The sequence below is a fragment of the Musca autumnalis genome, unplaced genomic scaffold (assembly GCF_047663935.1).
Source record: "Musca autumnalis isolate F117 unplaced genomic scaffold, ASM4766393v1 scaffold_113, whole genome shotgun sequence".
In the NCBI taxonomy this organism is placed as follows: Eukaryota; Metazoa; Arthropoda; class Insecta; order Diptera; family Muscidae; genus Musca; species Musca autumnalis.
Window position 1 is genome coordinate 94,081 of NW_027411660.1, and position 18,816 is coordinate 112,896.

The window sequence follows — 18,816 nt, forward strand, 5'->3', positions numbered from 1 at the left end:
GTCATATAAATTGCATGGATTGTGTGTCAAAGTTTGCTTAACAAACGACGTAAGAAGCGAGACTGCAGATATTATGGGTCACGACATATTTGCTCTCATATGGACTTGTGATTGATTTGACAAAGCTGACCCTTGTATTTCTTGAGACATGGATGCTTCTGCATCTATCTTCGAAAGGGAATTCGATATCGTCATATAAATTGCACTGATTGTGTGTCAAAGTATGCTTAACAAACGACGTAAGAAGCAAGACTGCAGATATTATGGGTCACGATATATTTGCTCTCATATGGACATGTGATTGATTTGACAAAGTTGACCCTTGTATTTCTTGAGACATGGATGCTTCTGCATCTATCTTCGAAAGGGAATTCAATGTCTTCATATAAATTGCATAGATTGTGCAGATATTTTGGGTCACGATATATTTGCTCTCATATGGACATGTGATTGATTTGACAAAGCTGACCCTTGTATTTCTTGAGACATGGATGCTTCTGCATCTATCTTCGAAAGGGAATTCGATATCGTCATATAAGTTGCATAGATTGTGTGTTAAAGTTTGCTTAACAAACGACGTAAGAAACGAGACTGCAGATATTATGGGTCACGATATATTTGCTCTCATATGGACATGTGATTGATTTGACAAAGCTGACCCTTGTATTTCTTAAGACATGGATGCTTCTGCATCTATCTTCGAAAGGACATTCAATATCGTCATATAAATTGCATGGATTGTGTGTCAAAATTTGCTTAACAAACGACGTAAGAAGCGAGACTGCAGATATTATGGGTCACGATATATTTGCTCTCATATGGAAATGTGATTGATTTGACAAAGCTGACCCTTGTATTTCTTGAGACATGGATGCTTCTGAATCTATCTTCGAGACGGAATTCAATATCGTCATATAAAATGCATGGATTGTGTGTCAAAGTTTGCTTAACAAACGACGTAAGAAGCGAGACTGCAGATATTATGGGTCACGACATATTTGCTCTCATATGGACTTGTGACTGATTTGACAAAGCTGACCCTTGTATTTCTTGAGACATTGATGCTTCTGCATCTATCTTCGAAAGGGAATTCGATATCGTCATATAAATTGCACTGATTGTGTGTCAAAGTATGCTTAACAAACGACGTAAGAAGCAAGACTGCAGATATTATGGGTCACGATATATTTGCTCTCATATGGACATGTGATTGATTTGACAAAGTTGACCCTTGTATTTCTTGAGACATGGATGCTTCTGCATCTATCTTCGAAAGGGAATTCAATGTCTTCATATAAATTGCATAGATTGTGTGTTAAAGTTTGCTTAACAAACGACATAAGAAGCGAGACTGCAGATATTATGGGTCACGATATATTTGCTCTCATATGGACATGTAATTGATTTGACAAAGCTGACCCTTGTATTTCTTGAGACATGGATGCTTCTGCATCTATCTTCGAAAGGGAATTCAATATCGTCATAAAATTGCATGGATTGTGTGTCAAAATTTGCTTAACAAACGACGTAAGAAGCGAGACTGCAGATATTATGGGTCACGATATATTTGCTCTCATATGGACATGTGATTGATTTGACAAAGTTGACCCTTGTATTTCTTGAGACATGGATGCTTCTGCATCTATCTTCGAAAGGGAATTCAATGTCTTCATATAAATTGCATAGATTGTGTGTTAAAGTTTGCTTAACAAACGACATAAGAAGCGAGACTGCAGATATTATGGGTCACGATATATTTGCTCTCATATGGACATGTAATTGATTTGACAAAGCTGACCCTTGTATTTCTTGAGACATGGATGCTTTTGCATCTATCTTCGAAAGGGAATTCAATATCGTCATATAAATTGCATGGATTGTGTGTCAAAATTTGCTTAACAAACGACGTAAGAAGCGAGACTGCAGATATTATGGGTCACGATATATTTGCTCTCATATGGACATGTGATTGATTTGACAAAGCTGACCCTTGTATTTCTTGAGACATGGATGCTTCTGTATCTATCTTCGAAAGGGAATTCAATGTCTTCATATAAATTGCATAGATTGTGTGTTAAAGTTTGCTTAACAAACGACGTAAGAAGCGAGACTGCAGATATTATGGGTCACGATATATTTGCTCTCATATGGACATGTAATTGATTTGACAAAGCTGACCCTTGTATTTCTTGAGACATGGATGCTTCTGCATCTATCTTCGAAAGGGAATTCAATATCGTCATATAAATTGCATGGAATGTGTGTAAAAATTTGCTTAACAAACGACGTAAGAAGCGAGACTGCAGATATTATGGGTGACGATATATTTGCTCTCATATGGACATGTGATTGATTTGACAAAGCTGACCCTTGTATTTCTTGAGACATGGATGCTTCTGAACCTATCTTCGAGACGGAATTCAATATCGTCATATAAAATGCATGGATTGTGTGTCAAAATTTGCTTAACAAACGACGTAAGAAGCGAGACTGCAGATATTATGGGTCACGATATATTTGATCTCATATGGACATGTAATTGATTTGACAAAACTGACCCTTGTATTTCTTGAGACATGGATGCTTCTGCATCTATCTTCGAAAGGGAATTCAATATCGTCATATAAATTGCATGGATTGTGTGTCAAAATTTGCTTAACAAACGACGTAAGAAGCGAGACTGCAGATATTATGTGTCACGATATATTTGCTCTCATATGGACATGTGATTGATTTGACAAAGCTGGCCCTTGTATTTCATGAGACTTGGATGCTTCAGCATCTATCTTCAAAAGGGAATTCAATTCAATCAAACGACGTAAGAAGCGAGACTGCAGATATTATTGGTCACGATATATTTGCTCTCATATGGACATGTGATTGATTTGACAAAGCTGACCCTTGTATTTCTTGAGACATGGATGCTTCTGCATCTATCTTCGAAAGGGAAATCAATGTCTTCATATAAATTGCATGGATTGTGCTTCAAAATTTGCTTAGCAAACGACGTAAGAAGCGAGACTGCAGATATTATGGGTCACGATATATTTGCTCTCATATGGACATGTGTTTGATTTGACAAAGCTGACCCTTGTATTTCTTGAGACATGGATGCTTCTACATCTAACTTCGAAAGGGAATTCGATATCGTCATATAAATTGCATATATTGTGTGTTAAAGTTTGCTTAACAAACGACGTAAAAAACGAGACTGGAGATATTATGGGTCACGATAAGGATGGTATACATATTTCGAACAGAGCAGACGTGTTTTTTTGAGCTCTATATTTTTAAATCGTTTTGTCGCATAAAAACAGTACCAATAAAAAAGATTTTTAATCTAACTACTCCTTATTAATCTCTGTGCGTGTTAATCATACGATAACTTAAATATCCACAAGACTATAAGAAAAACATACGTAAATAATATAATCCATCAGTTTCTTTTAAAAGCAAAATATAAACAATAAACACTCTCTATCTCAAAAAATCGAGAGAACGAAAGAGAAGTCAAAACAAATAAGAACAACAATAATATTTCTTCCTTACAAAAATCAAAATAAACACTCTCACTGTGTGCATAAATCAATTTGTAATGGCATCAACACACGAAATGAATACAACAATAGCTGAGTCACAGAATGAGTGTTTGAGTCAAACTGCGACTTTCGCGCCAAAAAGAGATCGAGAAATTGCACAAATCTCTCTGGTAGAGAATATATCAAAAACCCCTCGACTAGTTAACTCGGACTCTCCCTTTCGGTTTATTCAAATAATAGACAAAAGGTTCGAAAAGCAAACAGAAACAATAAAAAACATGATACGAGAAAGTGAAATAAAAATCCTCTCTTAAATAAATAAGAGAATAGATGATGTTGAAACAAAACTCTTAAATATATTAAACACACGCATACAAACAATAACTAATGAAATGAACGAGCGTATTTCCAAAATCGAGAATGCTTGTGAAAACACCTTAAAAATGAAAAACGAAATAAAAATGATTAAGTCACAAATAGAAAAACATGATAATTCGGATGTCGCTCGTGATCTCAGAATAAATGGTGTACCATGCTATGAAAATGAAAACTTGCATGAAGTATTTAACAGAATATGCAATGCGTTAAATATAGACACGCCTCCTTACAATAGCATATACCGTAAAAAATCCCCTAAAAACCCTGACGGTACTATTATGTTGATACTTTTAACTCCATTCGATAAAAACTTTATACTGAAATCTTTATCATATTTCCGGAGAACAAATAAATGTCAACTCAGTCTACGTCACATCGGTGACACTTCTAATGAAAATATATTTATAAACGAAAACTTAACTCCAGCAAATTTTAAAATATTGCAATCTGCTCTCAAGTTAAAGCGACAAAAACTTATTGCAACAGCTTTCTCCCTAAGAGGACTCATATATTTAAAGGCGAAGCCAAATGATGAACCTGTTCATATTGATGATATCAACATGTTGGCCAAATTTTTTCCTGACTCAACGCCCGGAAATCTCTAAATTATACATGTATTATAACTCCTCATTTATTTTTTATATTTACCATTCTGTAATTCGATGTTTTATTATATGTTATACATCTCACTATCTATTTGCTAATGAACAACCTTGTTTTTACCAACGAATTCGCTATTGCATTGTCCTGTCTTCATGTATAAATGGTATTAAATAATCTAAATCATGCGAGTTCCAATGAAAGCCTGAGGAACATGGTGAGAATTTTGTCTAAACAACACAATGGTCTTCATATCTGTCACATAAACGCTCAGAGTCTAACAAAAAAGATAGATGAGTTTCGGAATCTATTTGAAAATTCTGGTATGGATTTTGTCTGCGTATCAGAAACGTGGTATAATGAGGGTGTGGATGATAATTTGATAAGCATGATGGGATACAACATTTTTCGTAACGACAGACAGACACATGGCGGTGGTGTCGCTATATACGCTCGGAAAAATATACAATGCAAAATTGTGTGTAAATCATCACCTACTGATGTTATTGAATATATCCTCATTGAGACATGCATCAATTCTGAAAAAATACTTATTGGATGTGTATACAGGCCAAACAGAAATATTCCATATAATAAATTCATCGAAAAGATCGAAGCGACGGCTGTCGAATATGTTGACGTTGTAATAACCGGGGATCTTAACTCGAACGTACTAAATGAGAATACCCTTGTAGAAGCTTTTTCATATATTGGATTATACAATGTTAATTCTGTCACTCCTACACATTACACAACATCCACAAATATACTTCTAGATCTATTTCTCGTTGATGACATATCTAAAGTCTTGATGTACGATCAATTATGTGCTCCCTGTTTCTCCAAACACGATATGATTTTCCTATCCTATGACACCAAGTATAATGAGCACACTGTTCCCCAAAAATACCACGATTTTCGTCAAATTGATTACAATTACCTAGAATTCGAATGCCAACAAATTAACTGGAGCGCCATTTATACCATGACGGATGCTAATGATCAGTTGCTATTTTTAAACGAAAACGTATTGAATTTATTTAACTCTTCCGTTCCACTACGAACAGTTAGAACGCCCAAAGGTACTAAGGCCTGGTTCAACACTCACTTGAGAGGTTTGATTGAAATGCGAGATATATCTTACAAGAGATGGAGAAGATTTAAGACTGATGCTTTGCATGAAGAATTCCGAAGGAAACGTAGGGAAGTAAATAAAGCTATTCGAATAGCCAAGGCCAGACACTTTGAGACCAAGTTTGGATCCGCTATAAACTCAAAAAGTAAATGGAATATAATCAAAGAAATTGGTATTGGTAAAAAGAATGATACACCCATAATGGAAAATCTAGACGAATTAAATGAAAAAGTCGTGATATTACCTTCTAATGGACCAGATTTGCCCCCAATCACTGCACCTACCACAACATCAACGTTTCCTACAAATAATGAATTTGAATTTGGATGTATTTCCATGGCCGAAGTGTTACATAACTGTCTGGCAATCAAATCTAACGCCGTTGGTTTGGACTATGTTCATCCCAAATTCTTAAAGATTCTACTACCAAAGATACTGCATTATATCACACACATTTTCAACACAATTCTTACTACGAGCCAATATCCAAGTGCCTGGAAACACGCTAAAATAATACCTGTACCCAAAGCCAAATCCACGGGCTGTTATCGCCCAATTGCGATATTACCATATCTTTCGAAAGTCTTTGAAAAAGTATTACATACTCAAATCTGCGAATTTCTTCACCAAAATAAGCTTTTGACAGATAAACAGTCGGGTTTTCGATCTAAGCATAGTTGTGTCACAGCCCTATTAGACGTTGCGGAAAGTATAAGGAGTAAAGTAGACAGCAACCATATAACGTTCCTTGTGTTACTAGATCACTCAAAGGCATTTGATTGTGTGGATCACGATATCTTGAGTCGTAAACTACGTGAACAATTTAATTTCTCTACCACTGCTGTCAGATTGCTTTATACATATCTTACCCACAGAATACAATCTGTTGTAAATAATGATACCGCCTCGTCGCCATTAACAGTCCATCGTGGTGTCCCTCAAGGATGTGTTCTCGGCCCGCTTTTATTCTCCTTGTATATTAATGACCTTCCACAACAACTCTATACATATGTATGCTGACGACGTCCAGATTTATCATAATGTACAACTCAATCATTATCTGAAGGCATTATTCAGCTTAATAGTGATATGAATAAAATATATTGTTTGCGTAGCAATTAAATTAAAAGAAAATAAATAAAAACACAAAGGATTAGAATTTTTTCTCAAACAATATTGAGTTATGTTTTATTATGGATTGTTCGTGGAACAATCACTTATTTACCTTTTTACAGAGTGTAAGGGTATGTGCTTATAGGACGATATCCAATGAGCGAGTGATTTTAGAAAAGCTAGGATGTAACAAAGCGGAGCTTAGACAAAAGTTACTCGTTAGATCTTGTTACTATCCTTGTATTTTTGTACGAGGTACACAAAGTTGTATACAAAGGTAGGGGACAAAATCTAACGCAGGGGTGGAAAAACCCATATAGAATATAAAATCATTTAAATTACTTAAACCAAGTTTGAAATTAAACATTGCCGCCCGCGTTGCAACATCCTGCTATGTTGCAAAATTAATAATAAATTTAAAATAAAAATATATTTACAAGTTTTTTTTCTCATATTCTTTTTGTTTTTTAATTCTCTTTTTTTTCATTTTTTCAAAAAACATTATAAATATATAAAAAGTTATTTGCTCGTGGAGCAGGACCGTTGTGTGACTCGTGGAGCCACAATCCTATAACCTTTTATTAAAAATAAAAACAAGTCGACTCGTAGAGCCGTGTGACGAGGACTCGTTGAGCCAAGGCAATTGAAGATTGCCCCTCACATTTATCTTAAAGACTACAGGGACCCGAGATTACCCAACCAAAAATGGTGAGTTGGGCCCATGGGAAACCAGGCCTCGAATAGGACTGAGGCTTCATTACCTTATGGTAGACTTCAGGACCCAGAACAAGGCTGACTGCAGCGGATTTATAAAACCGAGGATCGGCTAACTGCAGTCCAGCGAAATGTTCTCTATAGTCCTCGGACACTGACTCCGAAGGAGCGATCAGGTGACCCAAATCTATCACTCGCGCCGAAAACCTTAATTTGTATGTTATCGTAACACGATGCGACGAGTACCTGGCAGAACCTTTCCGGACCCACCATTACCGGGCACAGATTAAGGCTGTTGGCCAATGATCGGCAGATTAAGCTGTGTCCTGCGCAGGGATCCAAAAGGGCTCTGACTGGTATCCGACGATCAGATAACACGACCTGTGCCACCAGAGTAGGCCCGAGCGTAGCTACAGGCTGAATGGCAGATATAGGCCGATATGTTGCCGAAGGCGGTGTGGGATGTCGGGGAGCGATAGAGGGACCTGGAAGTGGAGGTTGGTTGGTTTTAGCGGACGGACCTTTGGAAGATCTACCTTTGCGTAGTTTGCGTGTGATTGAAATTTGTTTGGTTGGAGCAGGGTCGTTTGGAGAAGGCTGGTGGAGCAACGTATGATGCTCCTTGTTGCAGATCTTACAATGATACCGACTGGTACATTGGGACATATGGTGCGTGGTGGCCAAACAATTGCCACAGCACTTGTGAAGTGCTACCGCACGCAACCTTCTCTCAACGCGCATCGCCTTAAATTCTTTGCAATCACGTAATTGGTGATTGCCTTCGCAAACTACACACGCCTTTTTCGAGACCTGGTTCTTTCGGACGGGTGCCGAAAGTGGTGGCGTTGCCACAGGTTCTCCTGAAGGAGCTTCAGGGACCGTCGTAGACGGATTTTTAGAAATATTGTTTTCCTCCGAAGGAGGGGCATCTTTAGGAAGCTCTGAATCCGTAATGGGGACAGCCGAGGCATCAAGCTCCCGTTCCTCATCAGACATAGGGACGTCGTCCTCAATATCAGGCAGTGTCGCAGCCATCTTTCCTAAATCTTCCATCTTCTGTGGAAAAATAGAGAGGATGTGACAAGACAAGGATGAGGAACAATTATAGAGAGGATTGACCAGAATGATCAATGTTAAAAACCGTAGGTCGTTTTGTAATTACCATAGCCCGAATATTCGCGACTCCTTCGCTACCATCAATAGTCGTTTTTCATTTCGCGAAAAAGTATAGAGGACGCGAAAGCCGACACGAGATATGGACTATAATAATTATGGTAGCGCAATTAATTTAACGATTGGCCGTCTAATAGTGCCGTTTTCTGTATAAATGTCCGCGACGCGAACTCTAGAATCCGTACCCGGGTGCACCGCTATTATTCGACCTAATTTCCACGAAGTGGGAGGTAGATTTTCGTGCCGTACTACTTACCAAGTCACCCGTTTGTAAATCGCGTTGCGGAAACTTCCATTTATATCTTTTATGCAAGCTCTTTAAATACTCTTCTTTCCACCGAAGGCAGAATTGTTGAGTAAGAGCTTTCATTTTCCGGAAACGATTTACAAGGTGAAGCGGCGATTCATCTATTAATGGCTCCGGAGGAGCAAGGATCGGAGACCCAATAAGGAAGTGACCTGGTGTTAGCGCTACAGTATTTTGCGGATTGTCATTCATGGGACATAAAGGACGTGAATTTAAACAAGCTTCGATTCTGCTGAGAATCGTAGAAAGTTCTTCGAATGTAAATTTGAAGTTTTTAGCTTGTTTGCGGAAATGTAATTTAAAACTTTTGACAGCGGCTTCCCAAAGACCACCCATGTGGGGAGCGCCGGCTGGTATGAATTCCCACGAAAGTTCTTGATAGTGCAGCGTGGAACACAGACTATTTCGACTTTCGCGGACTACGGCTTTGAAGTCCTGCTCTAATTCCCTAGAAGCTCCAACGAAGTTGGTGCCGTTGTCAGAAAATATAGTTTTTGGACAACCTCGCCTTGAAATGAACCGTTGGAAGGCTGCTATAAATGTTGCCGTGGACAAATCCGAAGTAGCTTCCAAATGGATTGCTTTCGTAGAAAAGCAAACAAAAACACAGACGTACCCCTTAGTGATTTTAGTCAAGCGGCCTGTAAAGGATTTGAGGTCAAAAGGACCTGCAAAGTCAACACCAGTAGTGGTAAAAGGCCCTGAACAAGTTACTCTTTCCGGTGGAAGAGCAGCCATAATTTGGGTACACGTACGACTTATAAATAAATGGCAAGTTTTGCATTTATTAATCGTTGTCCTAATTAATGAAGTGAGTCTTGGGATCCAGTACTCAATCCTGAGGATGCGTAACATCAATTGATTTCCACCGTGGATGGAAAGAATATGAATAAACTTTACTAAAAGATGGGCAAAAAGACTGTGGTAAGGAAGAAGAATGGGATGTCTTTCCTGAATAAGAAAGAGTGGGTGACCTTGATAGTCGTCCATTAAGTCTCATAACTCCTGTATCATCCAGAAATGGATTTAGGGGTAGAAGAGAGCTTTTTGGATTTAAGGGAACCTTATCTAACAAAGACTGATACTCATCCGCGAAGTGTGTTTTTTGAGCTAGAACAGCTAGACGTAATCTAGATGCTTTAAGCTCCGAACTTGAGAGGTTGTCATCATTGTAAATGTAACGACCTCTATATGCACGGTGAGTGTTATGGATAAACCTATACATATAAGATAGGACTCGTAAAGCCCTATCTAAAGATGAAAATCTCGCTAAAAAGTCCTCAGAATCAGTTAAAAATGAAGCATGCGCCTGGACAGCACGTATTTCAATATCGGTGTCAAGTGAGGTTAAATTAGAAATATCCCACTGAGAACTATCTTGGCGAAGCCAATGTGGTCCATGCCACCATAGTTGGGATGAGGCGAGATCAGAGGGCGAGACCCCCCGGCTGCCTAAATCAGCGGGGTTATCTTCAGAGCGCACGTGATGCCAACTACCTCTGTCTGTAATCTCCTGAATCTTACTAACACGGTTTGGCAACAAACGTAGTCCATGTAGATGGAGTTTTGTTTAGCCATGAAAGGACGATCGTAGAATCGGTCCAGCAATATATCTTTTGGAATGAAATGTCAATTTCATTCTGAATATTTTTTAATAATTCGGAAGCCAGAACGGCTCCGCAAAGCTCCAACCGTGGTAAAGAAACTGACTTTAGGGGGGCTACCTTAGTTTTGCAGGTCAGGAGGTGAGTATAAATGGTTTCATTCGGAGTTACTATCCGAATATATATCACCCCCGCGTATGCCTTTTCTGAGGCGTCAGAAAAGACATGAAGTTCGGCGGAACAATCTGGCGTATAATGAACCCACCGAGGAATATGAATGGAATTCACATCCTGGTAACAGTCCACGAAATTTTGCCAGTCACGTTCTGTCGTAGACAGAAGTGCATCATCCCATCCGATTTTATCTGTCCAGATCTTCTGCATAACTATTTTGGCAGTGACTATAATTGGGCCTAACCAACCTAAAGGATCAAATAGTTTAGCAATAGTTGACAATGTTTCTCGTTTCGTGTAGTGATCTTTTGAGGGTAAAGCACTCACACTGAAATAAAACAAGTCAAGCTGAGCATTCCAACGTATTCCCAGAGGTTTGGAACTGCTAGCTTCAATAAAGGAGAGAACCTTAGCATCGATTAAATCTTCCGTGGGAAGATTTTGCAAAATAGCACGGTCATTTGCTGTCCACTTCCTCAATTCAAATTTTGCAGAGGAAAGGGCTGCTATTAATTGGTCTCTAGAATCTAGGGCTGTACGTATGTCATGATATCCTGTTAGTACGTCGTCGACGTACATGCACCTACGAAGTATGTGTGCAGCGAGAGGATATCGATCGTTAGTATCGTCCGCTAATTGTAAAAGCGTCCGTATAGCTAAGTAGGGGGCGCAATTCACACCAAATGTCACCGTCTGCAATTCAAAATCCTGAACAGGTTTTTGTGGAGAATCCCGGAAAACTATTCGTTGAAGTGGAGTATGTGCCGGATCGACACGTATTTGGCGATACATCTGGGTGATGTCGCAATTAAAAACGAATTTAAATAGTCTCCACCTCAGAATAAGCAAAACTAAATCCAATTGCAGAGTAGGTCCCACATGTAAAATGTCGTTAAGACTTTTCCCGTTGGAGGTTTTGTTCGAGGCGTTGAAAACCACTCGAAGTTTGGTAGTCTGTTTGTCGGGATTTATCACGGGATGATGTGGCAAGTAACAAACCGAAGAGTTTGTTGAAGCGGCGCCAACAGGCCTCATAGGATCCAATGCTAAGTACTCATTAACAACTTGACCATAGACTACCTTTACTTGTGGCTTTCGAAGGAGGGATGCCTCATTTCGAAGAAATTGTCGTAAACAATTTGCTCGGGAAAAGCCTAACTCCACCTGTCCAACTATCTCAGTCTTGAGGGGAAGGCTAACAACGTACCTACCATTTGAATCCCGACGTGTGGTACGCTTATAATAGTCTTCGCATAATTGGTCAGAGGGGGATAGAATTTTACGTTTGGGAATTTCCTCAAGTTCCCAAAAGCGAAGAAGAATCTTGTCAAGATTTTCCTCTTCTGAAAAGCTAACCTTTGTTGAAAATACCGGAATATTTGAAGGGGGAATAGGACCAGTAATGATCCAACCAAAGACCGTATTTTGTGCTATTAGCGACCCTAAGATATTGATGTGAGTACCCTGTTGTAGGATCTTTGGATAAAGATCTGCTCCCAGCAAAAGATCAACAGGTCGACACTTGAATAAATTGGGATCTGCCAAACGAAGATTTGGCAATTGAGAAACAATGTCAGCATTGACGGTAAAAGAGGGCAGATTGCCCGAAATGGATGGCAAAATTAGGGCCGTAGTATTTATTGAACGCGATGCATCCAATGGAGAAGTAATGCTGACCTAACATAACTTGCGCGACGTGGTCGAAACTGTCTGATTAATCCCAGAAATGGAAGCTAACGTTGTAGTAGCTGTGATACCTATAAGGCGTTGTAAACGCTCTGTAATAAAAGATGCTTCTGAAGCGGGGTCAATAAGTGCCCTGGCAGGGTACGTGGTACCATGATGAACGATGTTCACCATTGCCGTGCCTAATAAGACATTCCTGCTTTGTGCAGTATGGAATACCTGTCTATTAGCAGAAGACGAAGAATTTGATCTAATACCTGTAGAGGTAGAGGGTTGATCAGAAGAAGCTACACTCCTATTGTTGGAAGTTGCTGTCGAAGACGTTCCAGCAGTTGTATTGTCCCTGTGTAATAAAGTGTGATGTCTTTTATTACATTATTGCAAGTGTAGGGGCTACTGCAGTGATTAACTACATGTTTAGAGGACAGACAGTTAAAGCAAGAGTTATGTCGCCTAATTGTATTTATTCTTTCAGGAACTGAAAAGATTCAGAAACTTTTGGCATGCTCTGATGTGATGCGTTTGTCGTGGACAAAGAACACATGTTTTATTTGAAGAGGCACGAGAAGACCTCGAAGAAGGGGGGGAATTCCGAGGAGAAAATGTGGGGGATCGGTTCGTGCCAGCATTCGTGAAATGCGAACGAACTTTTTTACTGGTGGATGGTTTGCTAGTCTCTATACCCCTAATGTCACGTAGACAGGTAAGAGTTTGAATTCGTTCTGTAAGAAACGAGTCCAAATCGTCCCAGGAAGATAAAGCAGATTTGTCTTTAACACTTTGTTCCCAAAGTGTGACACTATTTTTAGGAAGTCTCTGAAGACATATGAACACTAGGATAGGGTCCCAGTCTTCAGTTGAGACGTCATAATTGGACATGGCAGAAATACATCCATTGATACCCCTCTGTAATTTCTTTAACCCTGAACTAGTCTCACTTTCTAAAACTGGTAGGTCAAATAAAAAGTTTACGTTGGTGGTTCACCAAAATACGTGGATTGTCGTAAGTCTGTTTAAGAGCTTTCCACGCAGGACCAAAGTTTTTGTGGGTTAGTGAAAACTTTGCCACAATTTCATGGGCGTCGCCACTGGTCTTTTTTATTTAAATGGCATAGACGTTCAATGTCACTAATGCCAGTATTATTAATATACACAGCCGAAAATAGGTCTCTAAACGTCGGCCAAGAAAGGAAGTCACCGTTAAATACTTCAATGTCGCAGGGTGGTAAATTTAACCTATGTCCAATATGTTCATCACCACAGGATGTGAATGATGTATTGGAGGAATGGTGAGAATGATGCGTGACATCCAACATTGAAGTTGCACATTCGGAACGATGTGATCTATTGCCTACACTAGCGGGAGGGGAAGATGTTGCTACTGATGACTTGGGCGGAGCCCGAAGTCGATCTAACTTCCTATTAATAGAGGCGAGAGCATTTAGATAAGATCTAAATGCAACCTCATATTTGCCATCAACAGCAGTAACGTCGTTACCAGAACTTTCATCTTCTTTAAAGAAATTGAGACAATCGTCAAACGTAGTTTTTACCCTGTCCCATAATCTCTTGACCTCAGCTTCTTGTAGCTCTAATATGTAAATATCGAGCTCCTCGTCCCGTTGGGCACTGAAGCTAGCGTCAAATTTAACCAAAGCGTCAGTAGCTCTGATAAATAAATCTAGTCGAGTGACAGACATTTTAAATCAAAAACTGAACGTAATTCAGAAAAATTTTAATTAGAAAATCAAAGTAAAGTTTCGTTGAAAACGATGTTTTTTTTATTATAATGATGTTTTTTATATTAAAAATGAAGCACTTGCACCAGGAATTTCCAAGGTAATTGTTCGAAAAACAATTCTTGTAATAGAAAAAAACTCTGTAAAACTGCACGAAAATGCACCAAAGTACTTTGGAAATTTATTATTTTGCACGAGATGCAAGAAATTTGAAGATAGTGACACGTGATGTCAAAAACTGTATGCGAAAATCCAATAAAAATGTTAAATTTTCACCAAACTATTAGCAAAAATAATTTTAAAACACGTGATGCTTTAAAATGAAATAATTTTATTGGTTAGAATACACTGAATTTATAAGTAGTCGTAGACTATTTCAATAATGTATCGTGGATACGGCAATATATTTGAGGTTTAACGTGATTAAACCACCAAAAATTCTTTAAATTTTAAGATAAAATTCAAAACTCACTCTAAATTTCTTTCAGTGAATTCAAATTTCCACAAAATGCTTACAGTGTATCGTATAATACACGTAAACTATGGCAATGTATCGAAGATAGCACTTGCCGAAAATAAATTTCCAAAAATATTAAATAAAATCGAAAATTCGCAAAAATTTCGCAATTACCGACTGTAGGGTGCACGGACTGTAAAAATGCACGTTAGTAATCGCTAGCGAACAACAACAAAATTATTCAAATAAATCAATTTAATTCAAAATATTTAAATAAAAGATTTGAAATAAATGTGTATGTAATATAATATATAAAAATAATAATAATTTTAGAAATATGACCGAATATAGGGTGCACGGTGTCGAAAACACGAATAAAATTTATTTTTAGTTGATATCCGAAAGATTCAACTCAAGAAATACCCGAAAACGGCACTAAAATATTTTTATAAAATTGAAATGTATTATTAGTTACACTTGGATACCCCTAATACAATTGATTGGGTGTAAATGATATATAAGTGCCAAATCTGCCACCCGTATTAATTAAAGGTGGAAACAATCAGCAGTAATGACAAATGAATGACATTTATTCTTTTATATTGGAATTGTTATTGTTGTGATGATTTCGGTGTTTTGGCGAACAAAAAGAAGAAAAATAAGAGAAAAACACCACAATAAAAATTGATCGTGTATTGAAATATAAAAGAAATGCGCGGAAACACAAATAAAAATGAATGTATGCAAATGGAATAGTTAAAAAAATCACTGTGATTGTTGTTGTTTCTTCTGTGAGGAAGTAGTGGACGATTTGACACTTAGTTTTGTTGGTATTTTTAAATGAATTTTACCGACGGCAAATGGACGGACACTTATGCGCGTTTGTAAAACGACCGACGGCTTTTTTAAATTATTTATCACAACACTATATTTTCGCGGTATGTCACTTTTATTTGAAAAAAAATAAAATTAGGCAGTGTACATACCTGTGTTGTTGATATTATATTATTTGTGGGAAATAAATAAAAATGAGATGTGGGGATGATCGTGGATCAGTGTAGGTTGTTGTTGTTCTCGACGTAGTCGAATTGCCTTGTAAAGGAAGAAAAGAGACAGGTTAGTTTTCGTTGAAAACAATCCGGCTCGATTGGACCAATGTTTGCGTAGCAATGAAATTAAAAGAAAATAAATAAAAACACAAAGGATTAGAATTTTTTCTCAAACAATATTGAGTTATGTTTTATTATGGATTGTTCGTGGAACAATCACTTATTTACCTTTTTTACAGAGTGTAAGGGTATGTGCTTATAGGACGATATCCAATGAGCGAGTGATTTTAGAAAAGCTAGGATGTAACAAAGCGGAGCTTAGACAAAAGTTACTCGTTAGATCTTGTTACTATCCTTGTATTTGTGTACGAGGTACACAAAGTTGTATACAAAGGTAGGGGACAAAATCTAACGCAGGGGTGGAAAACCCATATAGAATATAAAATCATTTAAATTACTTAAGCCAAGTTTGAAATTAAACATATATAACTGGGCATTAACCAATAAACTACACCTTAACCCCGATAAATCCAAATGTATTATCATATCCAGGAAACCAATAAACCTCCAAAATCATCCAAATATTATAATTGGAAGCCAAGAAATTGAGACCGTCGACAAAGCAAAGAACCTGGGGGTAACTTTCAATAATCGCCTTACTTGGAACGATCATATTGTCAACACAACTGGTAAAGTTTATGGGATGCTGCGCAGTCTTTACAAAACACATAACTTTACACCGGCTCATATTCGAACTCTTCTCGCAAAGACTTATTTGATGCCCACGCTGCTTTATGGATGTGAGTTATTTGCCAGTTGTGATTATGAAAGCGAAACTAGATTACAAGTAGCATATAATGCCGTGGTCAGATATGTCTACGGAATCAAGAGATTTGAAAGTTGCTCAGCATATTCGAAAACATTATATGGAGTATCTTTCCCTAACTTGCTAAAAATAAGAGCATTAATCTTTCTACACCGCATAATTGATACAAAGGAGCCCGAATACCTTTATAACAAACTAATGTTTGGCAGATCAGAGAGAGGTATTTTACTTACACCTATTCGATGTACATACTTATTCTCGAAATGGCATTTCTTTATAAATACAGTTCGACTTTGGAACTTGCTACCTCATTCAATTCAAAACATAGGCAACGCAATAGCATTCAAAAACTCTCTTTTCAATTATTTTAAAAGCAGATAAAAATTCTATTTTCCTTTCTTTGTCTTTACGTAAATTCATAAATCATTGTGGAAAATTACTAAATATTAAATTAATTATGTAACTACTTTTGTGTACGCTAAGAATATTGTCAATACAATGTCACATACCTAATTTAAGATTTTTACATCTTGTAGTATGTGAAAACATCTTCAATAAATAAATAAATAAATAAATATATTTGCTCTCATATGGACATGTGTTTGATTTGACAAAGCTGACCCTTGTATTTCTTGAGACATGGATGCTTCTGCATCTATCTTCGAAAGGGAAATCAATGTCTTCATATAAACTGCATGGATTGTGCTTCAAAATTTGCTTAACAAACGACGTAAGAAGCGAGACTGATAAGACGAGCGTATTTCCAAAATCGAGAATGCTTGTGAAAACACCTTAAAAATGAAAAACGAAATAAAAATGATTAAGTCACAAATAGAAAAACATGATAATTCGGATGTCGCTTGTGATCTCAGAATAAATGGTGTACCATGCTATGAAAATGAAAACTTGCATGAAGTATTTAACAGAATATGCAATGCGTTAAATATAGACACGCCTCCTTACAATAGCATATACCGTAAAAAATCCCCTAAAAACCCTGACGGTACTATTATGTTGAAACTTTTAACTCCATTCGATAAAAACTTTATACTGAAATCTTTATCATATTTCCGGAAAACAAATAAATGTCAACTCAGTCTACGTCACATCGGTGACACTTCTAATGAAAATATATTTATAAACGAAAACTTAACTCCAGCAAATTTTAAAATATTGCAATCTGCTCTCAAGTTTAAAGCGACAAAAACTTATTGCAACAGCTTTCTCCCTAAGAGGACTCATATATTTAAAGGCGAAGCCCAATGATGAACCTGTTCATATTGATGATATCAACATGTTGGCCAAATTTTTTCCTGACTCAACGCCCGGAAATCTCTAAATTATACATGTATTATAACTCCTCATTTATTTTTTATATTTACCATTCTGTAATTCGATGTTTTATTATATGTTATACATCTCACTATCTATTTGCTAATGAACAACCTTGTTTTTACCAACGAATTCGCTATTGCATTGTCCTGTCTTCATGTATAAATGGTATTAAATAATCTAAATCATGCGAGTTCCAATGAAAGCCTGAGGAACATGGTGAGAATTTTGTCTAAACAACACAATGGTCTTCATATCTGTCACATAAACGCTCAGAGTCTAACAAAAAAGATAGATGAGTTTCGGAATCTATTTGAAAATTCTGGTATGGATTTTGTCTGCGTATCAGAAACGTGGTATAATGAGGGTGTGGATGATAATTTGATAAGCATGATGGGATACAACATTTTTCGTAACGACAGACAGACACATGGCGGTGGTGTCGCTATATACGCTCGGAAAAATATACAATGCAAAATTGTGTGTAAATCATCACCTACTGATGTTATTGAATATATCCTCATTGAGACATGCATCAATTCTGAAAAAATACTTATTGGATGTGTATACAGGCCAAACAGAAATATTCCATATAATAAATTCATCGAAAAGATCGAAGCGACGGCTGTCGAATATGTTGACGTTGTAATAACCGGGGATCTTAACTCGAACGTACTAAATGAGAATACCCTTGTAGAAGCTTTTTCATATATTGGATTATACAATGTTAATTCTGTCACTCCTACACATTACACAACATCCACAAATACACTTCTAGATCTATTTCTCGTTGATGACATATCTAAAGTCTTGATGTACGATCAATTATGTGCTCCCTGTTTCTCCAAACACGATATGATTTTCCTATCCTATGACACCAAGTATAATGAGCACACTGTTCCCCAAAAATACCACGATTTTCGTCAAATTGATTACAATTACCTAGAATTCGAATGCCAACAAATTAACTGGAGCGCCATTTATACCATG